At 39.7% G+C, this 13854-nt stretch overlaps 1 protein-coding gene across 9 annotated transcripts in view; it reads left to right on the forward strand.

Annotated features, from left to right (window-relative positions):
* CRACD (capping protein inhibiting regulator of actin dynamics) overlaps window positions 1-13854 on the forward strand; it is a 132570-nt gene that overhangs the window by 36955 nt on the left and 81761 nt on the right. Inside the window, exon 1 of one of the 9 annotated variants that reach the window (XM_054823167.1) lies at window positions 8319-8391. The exons of the other annotated variants lie outside the window; for them this stretch is intronic. The gene's annotated coding sequence lies outside the window, so the exon portion shown is untranslated. Of the gene's footprint in view, window positions 1-8318; window positions 8392-13854 lie in introns of those variants that run through there. 9 annotated transcript variants of the gene reach the window in all.

A 13854-nucleotide genomic window follows, 5' to 3' on the forward strand; every position in this document is an offset into this window, starting at 1 on the left:
GTTTGGTTTTTTATTCTTTCTCTTTTAAAATATAGTGTCTACCACTTGTGAAGGCGCCCTGTCAATGGCTGTTTCAACACAGATTAACAAATGAAACTCTCTCAACTAGGGGGGGTCCACTAAAGAGAGAGGTGAAGTTTGATCCACGGTTTTGGTTCATCCCCAATTTCTAGATCACAGAGTTTGACTCTTCTAATGAGCAAATCCCAGACTCTCAAGCCTCCTCCAGCTTGGGGTGTTCAGACTCTGCCTGTAATAGATGTAGCTGAATAGCTGAAAATCTCCTGGAGTTTGTTCATTTGGGCAGTAGAAATACTTTAGATATTCTCACCTCACTCTATTTAGAATCCCAAGATTAAATGAAAATGCATTATTCTTTTAAAGGGTGGTTCTTTGTACTAGACATGGGTTCAGCTTCGTTTGCTCAGAGATTTTACACATACCACAGGGAATGTGCAAAATCTATTTGCTCAAGAGGGCAAAGGAGAATGGAATTAGATGCATGAAAAACAAATATACCTCCTGTATAACCATCTCTCTGCTTGAAAAGTTACTTAGTTTTTTTTCTGAATTTTAATGTAGGGTTCCCCTATTGCTATTTGCCCAACTGTGGTACAGCAAGCCCTCAGACCTCAAAAGGCTTGGGTAGCCCAGAAAAGGCTGACTTGTTTTTTCTCAGCAGCATACTAGATTGCTTTATGTAGAAAAACACAGATCTGTCACATCAGAGTTACATGCTGTTATACTAAGAAATACTATTGAAATATTTTCTTAAGAATTTTTAGAAAATGACAGAGCTGCTATAGAGTATTTTAAGGTACTGTCATTGAATGCTAAATACTTGTGTCCAGCAGGCTGTGACAAGGCATGTAATCAGGACAGTTTGGGGCATTTCGCTTTTCAAATTGTTTGTGCAGGGGAAAATTGGTAATATTGTCAAACAACAACTGTTTCGTTGAAAAGTCTGAAGTGCTGACACAGACATAAAAACGTTCTGCAATTCATTGGCTTGTGAGCAAAGCAGCTCAGTATTGCTAAACATGCTTTACATTCCTTTACTTGCTGTCGACAACGTTCTTTGGCCACAGACACGATCAGAAGGCTATTGCTCAGGGACCAGTGTTTGGGAACACTGTTCTGTCTTATAAAAGGAGATATTAATAAGTGACTCAAGATGAAGATATGTATGTGAATGCAGACATTTGCTAGGTGTTGGTATAGAAGCAGTATAATATATAAACAAATTTATGACACCTAAAATGTATTATTGGTCTTACTGTTGGCAGAAGGTGGTGTGCTAGTTTTCAAATTTAATGAGTCAACCAAATTAGCAGTTTGCCAAAAAGCAAAATTCCTGATCATCATTCTAAGATGTGGAGATCTGAGTGTAAAGTTTCTTTTGATGTTTTTTGGGTAAGTGGTTAAGAACCTGTTTCAGTATTCTGAAAATACCTTCCCACTTTGAAATCTTATTTTCCTGATCTTCAAATTGCCTGTTTTCTGGTTGCTAGCCACCAGGGTAGTTGAAAGTCCTCTTTGAGAGTAACAGATGTTTTGCATTGATTTTCCTAGCATCAAACTATATGTAGGTGCTTGGAAAATACTGGGTAGAACTATGGGGAAATATGGGGGGGGGGTCCCCCCCTTCCCCTCCAAATTTAATGGCAATACTACAGTGAGGCAAGGCTCTAGCTGTATGATTTTACAGCCTAGAGAATTAGATGTTATTCTTTTTCCTTACAACTGGCAAACTTCGTAGCGTAGATATAAGTCAAAATGCAGCACCTAGATGAAAAATATTATTTTTTCTTTTATGCACTGTAATGGAGCCATTAATTTTACCTGTTCTGGTTTTATTTGTATGATGCTCTGGTAGAATTGCTACTTGCTGACTCATATAGGGGATTTGATTTAATATGGCAGAAGTGAATATGGCAGAAGAAAATATAGATGCCTCTAGAAATGGTTTATTGCTGAAATGTCTAGACTTTCTTGCACAAAATAGTTAATGTATTTATAGCACTGAAGGCATCTAAGGTGACATTCTAGTATCCCTTTAATATTTAATGTTAAAGGGTCAAAGGTTTGTGGTTCTAATTCTGTCTTCAGAACAGATCCTACAGACTCCAAGAGGGTGTCTAGAGTATTAAGAGAGGAGAAATAGCAGGCTGAAGTCTATACCTGTCAGAAGTCCAGCAACTTCACTACAAGGTAGCTCAGCATCTATTGGAGGCAAATATCTAGCTTGTAATTATATCTAGGTATTATTTAAATATTTTAGATGTTTAGATAATCTCACCTGAGATGAATTTCCCCAAGTGTTCTGACTTCAAGGAAGTTCTGGGACAGTACCTAAGTTCCCATAATAGTTTGAATACTGGGAACTGGAAGATTTTTATCCCTGTGCTTTGTTTTTGTGCTGCCGTGACTGCTGTCCCACCTTCCTGCCTCTGTCACGATACATACCCTGGTCCTCTCAGGTCCTCGATATCCTGCCGTTACCATCCAGCATCTCGTACTAGCAGTGTTACACCAGGGCGATGAACCTCTCTTCCAGCAGAGCTGCTCAGAGGTGGGTGAGGTTAGTCTATGTTCTCACAGACAACTTTCCAGGTGATCTCATCACCTTTTAAACAGCCTTTTACAGCAGTTGCCAGCGTCACTTTCTTAGGAAAAGCATGCAAGTGCCTTGTAGTGTCACGAAGTTTTGTTAGCCCTCTGCTAGGCTCCACGGATGCTGACGGCGGCTGGATGCTCCCTACATCTGACACAGCACACGAGTCAGCTCAGCACAAAGACGTTTCTGTGTCACATTTCCTGCAGTGTTATCTCAGAGGTGATGGAATAAAAGCCTCGTTCTTGTCTGAGCTGTGCAAGATCACGTCAGGAACAAAGATAGGAGGACAATTTATTTCAGTTGCAGGAAGAACTGACTTTCTCATCAGAAGTAAGCTTTAGAGGAACCTACAAATATTATCCTGTTTACTTGGTATCTTTTCCACTTCTGTAATTTCAATTACAGGACACAGTAATTTGACAAGTGTTTGACACACCGTTTAGAAACGGTTTTAGATGTACCAGCCGTTAAAGGCTCTCTTTATCTGATCTAGCTCAATCCAATCCTTTCCGGGAGCGGCGCAACCCACACTGTGCCGCAGTGAGAAGGACAGACTGGAAGCTGTTGTGAAAGCAGATGGTTCAGTGGGCCGGATCGGATTTGTAGGCATGCAGCTCATGTGAGCATGAAGTATTTATCGCACTCAGGAGCTATTCTTGTTTAAATACCCTTACATATTGTCTTTAAGTGCTGCAGTTCCTATTATGTTTCCAGTAATGAAGATGAATGTACTTGTGCTAAATCCTTACCGTTGTGAGTACATTTGGGGATTTTTGCCTGGAGAGCTGTTTCCAGGCACCGCTATCATGATAGCTACAATTAAATCAAGATGAGGTGACAGAAGTAGCTTGCTACTGGTCTCAATAAGGAACATTGATAATATCTCCCGCCTGCCAAGATAAGCTTGTAACCTCTGGAGCTGAAGGCAGTGGAAACTCTTGGGAGATGTTTGGTATGAAAAATTTAATTACTCTTACTCAGAACTGAAAAAAAGTCAAACTTAAAGCACTTAGGAAAATAGTCGAGTGGTAAGTATTTTAGCAACAGTAAATATTTCAGAAAAGATTTGGCTCAGAAAGCAGAGAAGGGTTCATCTAATATGGGCAGATACAGAAACTTTTACCTCTTCCTTCTCCTTGACCTCCCCTCCCCACCAGTCTCCAGGGGTCTGGTAAAATGAAATATAGATCTAAGTTGGAGTTTTTTCAAAAAAAGCATACAAAATAAAAACCTATCCTAACTTTAGCTCTTCTTCATTTCAAAATCCAGAGGGATCACTGTAGAACTTGGTTAATATAACCAAACTATGTCTGAACAATGGGTGCAAGTCTCAAACAGGGTTTCTTTTCCTCCTGGAAGTCTGGGATATTCTGGCTGTTTCTGCCCTGACAGGTATGCAGTTAATTTTGCATAAAGTGTCATGACAAGAAAGTTTCCTACAACTTTGTTTGCCCTGGTTGACATTTTCCACCCAACCTGTTCAATCCTGAGGATTATTTTGAAATGTTTCAGAAGAAACTGACTTCTCACTTTTGGGGAGTTAAATCTAGGTAGTAGGGAGGAGGTTTTTCCTTTTTAAAAATACTTGATAATTTAAGCTGAAAAACTGGAAAGCCTACATGCTCTGGAGTCAGGACTTCAAATGCGATAAGACGCATGATGTGGTATCATGGCTCTTTCTACTGCCCTTGCAAAAAACCTAGCAAGAGGCGCATTCCCTTTCCAAATCTGGAGATCACAGTTTGTGCACATTCAGTTAGGATTTACTAGATACTGCTTGTGATATTGACCAGAGAGAACATCCACAGTTGCTTCCTCAAACCTCTCATGATATGTGAGTGGAGCTGTGCATGGGCTACACCAGAGCAGAGAGGCTTCAGCAGAGCTTTCTCCCAATATTGCTTTAGGTTCTGGCCTTCAAATTTGCTTCCTACACCTTCCAGACCTTTTTTCCCCTTCTCTTTTTCAGACTGTAGTCAATATACAAACTATTTTAATGGCATTTTATTACCAAGGCTGTAGTTAAAAAGTTATTTTCATATTAACTGTTCAAGAGTAACTTCCCCCCCCCCCCCCGCCGAGGACAGCTCTGAAGGCAAGCAAACACACAGAATGAATGAATCTGGGAAAGTGAATAATTCTCTCCAGAGTGGATTCTGTGTAGTGAGTGATACACAAGTGCCACACTGAATAATGAGGAAAACCCAAACACTTTAAAAATAAGTACTCTTGATGTTAGAGCCCCACCTTAGTAAGGTCACTAGAGTATTTACAGTGTGATGTAGCTCTGAACAGTGCTGTTGCTCCCCAGAGGTTTTGATTGTCTAGATATAAGGCTCCTTTCTGTCCTTTTCAAACATCAAACCCACCTGCTCACCTGCACATCCTTGTCATGCTCCCTAAACTGTGTCCATGGAACAGCTTTTTTTTTGTCCCACATTCATCTGCTAAGAAATAACAACTCAAGTCTCCAATTAAATAAGAGTTATTTAATTTGCCTTGTAAGCACTATGGTAACTGGTTTGGAGGCAAGGCAGGAAAGTGTTTTAAAAAATTGAATGTTCTTGGTTTCCTCTCTGGGCTCTACCCTATCCCGTGGCTTTTTGCCATCTCTGTGCTGGAGGTTTTCTACATGTTGGGTAGTGGAGGGGAGGTGTCGTGGTTTAACCCCAGCGGGTAACTAAGCACCACACAGCTGCTCCTCAGCCCTCTCCCCACAAGGGGATGGGGAGGAGAATGAAAAAAAAAAAAACTTGTGGGTTGAGATAAAGACAGTTTAATAGGATAGCAAAGGAAGAGAATAATAACAATAATAACAATAATACAAGTGATGCACAAATGCAATTGCTCACCACATGCGAAAGGGGAAAAAAAACCAACCCAGTGCCCAGTCTGTCTCCGAGCAGTGATCCCGGCTCACTTCCCCAGTTCTACCCGGAGCATGACGTTCTATAGCAGGGAACATCCCTTTGGACAGTCTGGGTCAGTGTCCTGGCTGTGCTCTCCCAGCTTCTGCTGCACCTGGCAGGGTGCAGGAAGCTGAAAAGTCCTTGACTTAGTGTAGACACTACAACTACCCAGCAACAGCTAAAAACATCAGTGTGTTATCAACATTATTCTCATACTAAAGCCAAACCACAGCACTATACTGGCTACTAGAAAGAAAATTAGCTCTATCTCAGCTGAAGCCAGGACAGGAGACATCAAGTCTGCCAGGGTCAAAGTGAGCAGCTGGTGAGGGAGAAGAGAATGGACCCACTGTAGGAAAGAAGATTGAACAATTACCATTTGTCAAAATAGGTAATAAGTGACCTATATTGTAACAACCTAGGTTTAGGAGTTGCAACTATTTGCTCTTGTATTACCAGCCTTGTTCAGAGTTATCTCATTGTACTCTAAAAGTCATCTATATTTTGCATTTTAACAAGATAAAACAATAAAATATGTCCAACAAGACTAGCCTTAGCAAAGAGAAGTCGTTTCCTTGTAGCTTGCTGACATTTGAGACTTGTTCAGAGTTTCATGAATTTACAATTCTAAATCCTACTTGCCCATAGGATCCAAATAGCTGCTTCTGAATTAAAATTCTTTGCGAAGCTACAGTAATTTGGCAAGAAAGAATCTATCACAGCCTGTTATTGTTGAATAGAGGTGATAACACCTCCTTTGCAGTTTCACACATTCCCTTTGTTTTTGTGGTGAACTTTCCAAAATTAGGTAGCTTATTCTGACAAGGAGACGAAGCTTTTCTGGCACAAGGAACTCAAGCTAAAATAATCTGGCTGCAGCTAAATTCTTCAGAAAGATGCAGGTTACATTTGGAGAGTACTTGACTGCTTCTGTAATGCGTCTGATTGGTGTAATCTCTTGGGACAAGTCTCCAGGGGCAAGGAAGCTCTCTAATGCACTTCTTCAAAGTTCTGTCTCCATTAATAACTTCATGCCAAGAGAAGATATTCCACACAAGCAGGAGGGTGCAATTTATTAATTAAAGACACCTAAGGGAGTAACTTCTCATTCAGTTAGAAGGTACAGCTGTGTACCTTGCATATGCGAACATTTTGAATGCTTTCTCTTGTCTATCAATTTCAGAAAGCACATAAGGGATTTTTTAAGGTTTTTTTAACCAACAAAAGGCAAAAACTGAGCACTCATGCTATTAAGGCATAAACATATGCTTTCACATATTACCTCTAAATCAGACTACTGCAATGGACTTGCTCAACCCAGCCACTGCCTGAACGCTGTGAGTACATTAACACCAGTGCTTGCGTATTTGCATTTCTTTCTCTTCTCTTTCGATTCAGGTTGAGTTATTAGTGAAAAACCTCAAAGCTTTGTAACTTGTGTATACACCCTGTGCATATCAGAAGGGAAAATTTTGTCCCATTTTAATTAGCAAACAAGGCTGAAGGTCTAGCTGTTGAATCCCAGCTCTCAGTGCCGCAGGGCAGAGGTTGGGATTTGTCACCTGATGATGTGTCTGTCCCTGGAACTCCTGCCATTTCACCATTTTTCTTCAAATCGGAAGTCTTAACATGCTCCAAGTTAACATTTGTTGAGTTTCACCTTTGTATTCTATGAATAAATCCCTGTTTTTACAGGTATACTTAAACCATGGCAGGCTCACTCTCTGTGAGGAAATTAACACCTTAATCAAGCACTAAAGATGAATTTAGAGCATTGTGGACATTCAGTGATGATTGGCTTTGACTAAAATGAAATGCTTGACCTCTGTAGGAAGAAACAGCAGAGAATCTTTCTTGCAGATACAAGTGGAAACCTGGCAACAAAGTTTTGCCTTTGTAATATAATTGGGAAATCTCTTGCTTTTCTGATCAAAATGTAATTCAGTGAAGCATCCTCCTCTTCTAGGAAAAAATGTATTAATTTAATAGCATGAAACAGAGCTCTATAGAAATGTATTAAGCTTCTGTACAAGTTACTCTAAGACCTGTTAAATTTAAGAAGAGTCTTGCACTCTCTCCAATTGCTTATTTTCTAGAAGATCATAGAATCATAGAATCGTTTAAGTTGGAAAAGACTTTTAGGATCATCAAGTCCAACCGTTAACCTAGCACTGCCAAGTCCACCACTAAACCATGTCCCTAAGCACCACAACTATGCATCTTGTAATATCTCCAGGCATGGTGACTCAATCACTTCCTTGGACGGCCTGTTCCAATATCCAATCTAAACCTCCGCTGGCACAACTTGAGGCTATTTTCTCTTGTCCTATCGCTTGTTACTTGGGAGAAGAGACCAACACCCACCTGGCCACAACTTCCTTTCAGGTAGTTGTAGAGAGCGATAAGGTCTCCGCTCAGCCTCCTCTTCTCCAAGCTAAACAACCCCAGTTCCCTCAGCCGCTCCCCATAAGACTTGTGTTCTAGACTCTTCACCAGCTTTGGACACGCTCCAGCACCTCAATGTCTTTCTTGTAGCGAGGGGCCCAAAACTGAACACAGCACTCGAGGTGCAACCTCACCAGTGCCGAGTACAGGGGGACGATCACTTCCCTAGTGCTGCTGGCCACACTATTTCTGATACAAGCCAGGATGCTCTTGGCCTTCTTGTCACTTACCCAGAAGAGTTGCATCCCAATATTTTTGACACAATAATACATTTAGTCCGTGTGATGTGATTTGTTGGTTTTGTTCATATCTTGAAAGACAAGTGTTTGCATATTATTGCTTTACAGTATGGAGTCAGCACTCCTCACAAGAGTGTCCAGAAGGAAGGAAGGTTACAGAAGAACTGTGAAATGAGTTGCTGTAAGTGGAAAACTCCCACATGTCTTAAGTGCAGGGCAGATCCTGCTGCCACTACCTGTGTCATGTCCATTTTGTGAAAAAAGGAATTCCAGCCTTCTAGATCTGTCATTTTTAAGCCCACTAATCACAAATATTAGCATCATTGATTGAACAGTAAGTCCCTAATAATATGGGGAAAAAATTATGCCAGAGAAGAATGGTAAAAAATGAAGATTAGTACCGTCATGTTGGGTAGAGGGAAGTGTGATGATTTTGGTTAGACCAACAAGCAAAGTGTGCCTTTCCTGCCCATGACTAGCCCAGAGCAAGTCCACTGGTTCCATTCAAACCAAACCATGGAAATGTTATTGCAATTTTACACAATGTAACACAATCTAATGTGATGTAACTTGACTCCAAAGAAAATTAATGCAGTAAATTAGGCTAGATGGATGCAAATCTATAATCTTTAATTTTAGTATGACACAGGCAGTAGCATTTGTCAATAAGAATATATAGAGCTTCTTATGTAAACTAAGAATTTGGCTTTTTTTCCCTGCCATGTCAAACAATAGTATCTGGTTTAGTGTACAGTAAGCTGTGGTCAAATTCTTAGGCTTTTACTTCTAAGTGGAAAACAGCCACACTGACAGGTAGGGAAGACCATATATTTTTCATTTGTCAGCATATCTTTTATTTAAACTATCTGTATTGCTGTTGAAACTTAGAAGTTCTCAAATAGGGTTTTTTTTGTTTCAAACAAATGAACTTTTCTCCCTCTCAAGCTCTTTTGATAACACTTTGAGTATTTTCCAACATCCATTCTTTTCAGTTTATGGAATAATTTTTTTTTAATATCAAGAGCAGATGGACTTATTAAAGATTTGAAGTTGTATTTGTCTTAGGCATGCATGCTAGACCGGTTATTGAGGATCATTAAACCTAAACCAAAGATGGAACAAGCTGGAAACATTCACTCCATGCTTTCCTGTAAAATTTTTGGGAATTCTATTCTGAGATCCTGGCAGCAATATTCTGGGACCAAAATTTCCGGTAGTATTTTGGTACTTCTTGCAAACTGAAATAGAGAATACAAAAAGCTTGTGAAAGCTTCTTAGACATTTTATTTAAAAATAGATGTTGAAAAGAACATTCCCAAATTTAGCCAAATGATTCATCTGCTTGCAGTGGGGTATCAGCACTGGTACTCTATTTGCTCACCTGCATTTCTTCCCACAGCAGACCCCCCCGTCTCCTGTTGCTGGTATATACAGGCAGCTTCTGTAGCTGGCATTCAGGTCTCTTTAGTTTTGCCTCCCTGCTCATTTGTTTGAACAACTCCTCTAACTTTTTATTTCCTACAGAGTTCTCTCAAATCAAACTACTTACATCAGCTGGATTTCTACATTCCTAGTAGCATAGTGAGGATTCAGTCATTCCAGCAACACTGAGAAAATATTTCTTTGCCATTGGGCAATATACTGAAATACTGAGGTGAAACAATGCAGGAAGTAATTGCAACAATTTTTATTTTTTTTTATATGACAACATACCAGTATCACAAATACCAAACTGTTGAACTATTTCTAAACATCTGGAAAAATGCTTTCTAATCGGGTCCTTTTTGGTGCCAAATATCACCTTCATTTTGCTATACATACCTAGAGAAAAGATAGCACTGAATAATCCCTGCATTGCTCTCAGAAAAAGGGGAAAATGAAGATAGAAATACTAGATCAGTGCACTGAAAGTCTTGTGAGAGAGAGTTGGGGTCTCTGGGTTTAAAAAGACACAACTAAACCCAAACCTACACTTCCAATACTTCCTTGGCAGTGAAGAACGTTTTGCCCTTCAATAACAAACAGTGGTGGGTTGACCTTGGCCAGCTGCCCACCCAGCTGCTCTCTCACTCCCCCTCCTCAACAGGACAAGGAGAGAAATTAAGGTGAAAAAAACCCACCTTATGGGTCAAGATAAAAACAGGGACATCCCTTACCAATTACTGTTACAGGCAACGCAGTCTTGACTTGAGGAAGATTAATTTATTGCCAATTAAAAATAGATCATGAGAAAGACAGACAAAAACTAAACCAGCTTCTTCCCTACCCCTTCTTCCCAGGTTCATCCAAATACACAAACAGACATCCAATAAGCATTTAAACAAACTCAAATATTTCGGTTGTTTGGCACAAATTTATCTTGCTGCTTAATTACACAAAAAGCATCCTGATACAACAACTAAATGAGGGCCCGATTCTTCAGCAAGCATCCTGCTTTGTGTTCCACGTCACACCCTGCAAGATGTGACCTGGGCGTGTAACGGTGGAGCCTGTGACCGAGCTGATGCTGGGGTTTGCTGGGGTCTCTGAGCTCTAGCAGGAGAACCTGCTGCTCCAGCGAAGCTGCGGTCTTGGTTTGTTGCGTTGCTGGAACTGCTAGGTAGGGCACAAGTGTCCACGGAAACATCACAACAGTCTTTGTTCCCATCTCCTTTCATCTCCCTTCGGGGCATGCTACTTGAATGAGTTTTCTTTCAAATTTCTGCCCATTTTCCTGCTCTAGGCACTTTCTCACTGAGAGAAAGTGAGTGGATTTAAGTCTCTCTGCTACTGACAGTTGACATACTTCTACTGTCTTGTTGGGAAAGATGCCCTTTTGAGGTTGTTGCAGAAAAGTATGAGAAATATAGCACTGATCAATAGGATTGTCACAACTTCTTATTGCTGGGATAGGAGCAGTTCCAAAAACATGTTGGATGCTTCTCAAAGTTACAAAAAGACTTAATGCTTATCCAGAAAAACATGCAAACCATATAATTAGAGCAATCATAGCCTATGAAATTCAAAAATAACATGGGAAGACTTCCTAATCAGTACTTCTTTTCACCTGGAGAGAGAAAACATGGAGGTTACCAGGTGAGCGAAAATATCAGTGAAAAATTATTCAGTGTACCAAAATACAAAAAGCAAAGACAAACATGCACTGTTGTTGCTATGCTGTACTTTCACAGCTACGTTTCTTTCACTCTACATATATTTTCTGTCTGTCGCACTGGAGGTGGTGATGGGTTGCATAACCAGCCATACCTGAAAAGGGGTATCTAAACTGCTTTAAAATGTCACTGACTTGATAGAATATGTGGTGTTCACAACAAACTTCATCCAGAGGTTTTTTTCTGATAAATTAATTATTAGAAAAAGCATCTGATAAGAATCCATTAAATGCTATGATATACATTCTATTAATAAATTCCTATTAAAATAAAGAATAACTCAATTTACAACTAGTTGCTTTTTAAAAGGGCTTTTACATCTAATATATATTTCTTTTTGTAGGAATAGCTTCTGCAAAAGATGCATTTTCCAATTTGAAAAAATAAGCACAGTAAAGATACTCATCTATTGATTCACTTTTCTGGGAGACAGAGCTATTTAAGTGAAGAAAAAGCAGCGCACATTCATCTTTCCTAGGAACTGGAGTTGTAGCCCGTTACAATTATCAAAAGATGACTTTTTGAATAACTATATAAAATTCAGCATGCATTTCCTTGAGATGAAAAAAGATCTAGCAGGAAGGCCTTACAGTTTGGGGCAGAGGGAGAAGCAGCTTTTTAAATTATTTTTTGTTTATTCTGTTGTTTAATTCAACAAAAGCACAAATGCCAAATGGGCGTTTTCCAAGTATGTTCCAAGATATGCCCCCTACTTAGATGAAGGGGGAAAAAAGACAGAATTTCTAACAGAGCTGATATTTCTTTTAAGTGGTCATTTCATATTTAAATAGATAGTACTTAGTTTCAAGCTGTGTAAAGGGTCTCTTTCCCTATTAACTGTTTTATTTAATTCTGCTGGCTAACGCTGAGGACTTTGTATTTATTTTCAGGTTAAATTAAGTTGTGAAAGGCAAGTAAAAATTCTTTGAATTCTGAAGCTTGCTTTAATATGTTGTAAAAACCTGAAGACCGATTGTGTGTATGTGCCTAAGTGGGCGTATATATATATATATATATTTTTATGCACTTATATATTTTCCATTGGGTATTACTTATCACTGCTGGTAAGAGGCTCAGGCACTTTGCTGCTGATAAGGTGCAGTTCTACCTTTTCAAATGGACAGATATTAATGTGCTTTCTGGAAAAGTTATATATTTTTTTCATGGAAGTGTCACGGAACTGAAAGAAAAATTCCATGGTTCCATGGTACTCGGTGTGGCTCATTTCAAGAGGAGGGTAAACTCGTGAGTCACAATATGCACAAATCAGAACCTTAAGACTATTAGTGCTCTCAAGTCCTTTTAAGTGATTTTTCTTATTTCTTTTGAGGCTTTTGATTTTATTATAGTTTTACAGAACTGTTTTTTCATAAACACCTATGCAATTTCTGTCTTTCACTACATGTGGCGCTTTATTATATTAACACAACAAACACCGAAAGTCCTAAGCAAGAAACAATATATCCTTCCATTTGATAGAAGACTGTCAAATCTTCATACAGCAAATTATTTCCTTCCCTCATTGCTTCCTGTCTCTTGAGGTTTGCTCACCTCATATTTTATATCCTTAGGATAACTGGAAAGAATTAGGGAAACTATTGTGCCTCACCACTCTGTGTTCTGCCTTCTCTCTTTTTAGATGTGAGAGAGAAAATTTAGAAGGTTACAAAGTCTTCGGGGATGGAACTATTGACTATCACTAAGTAATATTAATCCTGTCTGGACAACATAGCTTTTTGCATATGGATTTCTTGCAGGGAAAGATTGCCAAGTCTCTGTGCAATCCCACTTCTTAATTTCCAGATAACAAAGTACAAGAGAGGGGAAAAGCACAAACCCTTCTGTGCCATTTGCCACCACCTAAGCAACGAGACATCAGTATGAGAGAGGTAGATATGAATCGCCACGTGGCAGCAAGCAAAAACATCTATCAGGACAAAGATACTGGGCTAGCAGTAACCACTGACCACGGTTTCAGGGTCAAACTGTCGTATTAGAACAGGCTGAAAAACTATCTGGAACAAGCTGGGAAAATACAATGTTTGAGTTGCTTATATAGCTAGTTGGAAAACAAGTTCTTACATGTACAGCAAAGGCAGCTTAGACCAGTTGTCAGCTAAAATCATTGCATGCAGCTGGCATGACACTCAGCTGAGTTTCCTCCTCACGTTAGCAGGAAGACACTGCCAGTGAAGTGCTCTCTCTGTCACTCCTCTCTACAGAGGGGAAAACAAAAAAAGGCACGTCAATCACAGAGCTGCTGGCCCCAAAGAATCATCCAGCAAAGCACTGGCTCATTCAACTAACTTTACCAGAGACAACATCTCTTCTGCTCTGCCAGAGGAGCCAGCCAGACAAACCTCTCCTTTATTTTTCACTTTTTTCACAGAAATCTTTGCCTTTGTTTGTTTTCCCTCAATGGTGATGCTTGTGCGTTGAACAACTCCATTGGAAGCTCCTGCAAAGTCACCACCCTGTCTCATTTAAATTCC

The sequence above is a fragment of the Grus americana genome, chromosome 4 (assembly GCF_028858705.1).
Source record: "Grus americana isolate bGruAme1 chromosome 4, bGruAme1.mat, whole genome shotgun sequence".
In the NCBI taxonomy this organism is placed as follows: domain Eukaryota; kingdom Metazoa; phylum Chordata; class Aves; order Gruiformes; family Gruidae; genus Grus; species Grus americana.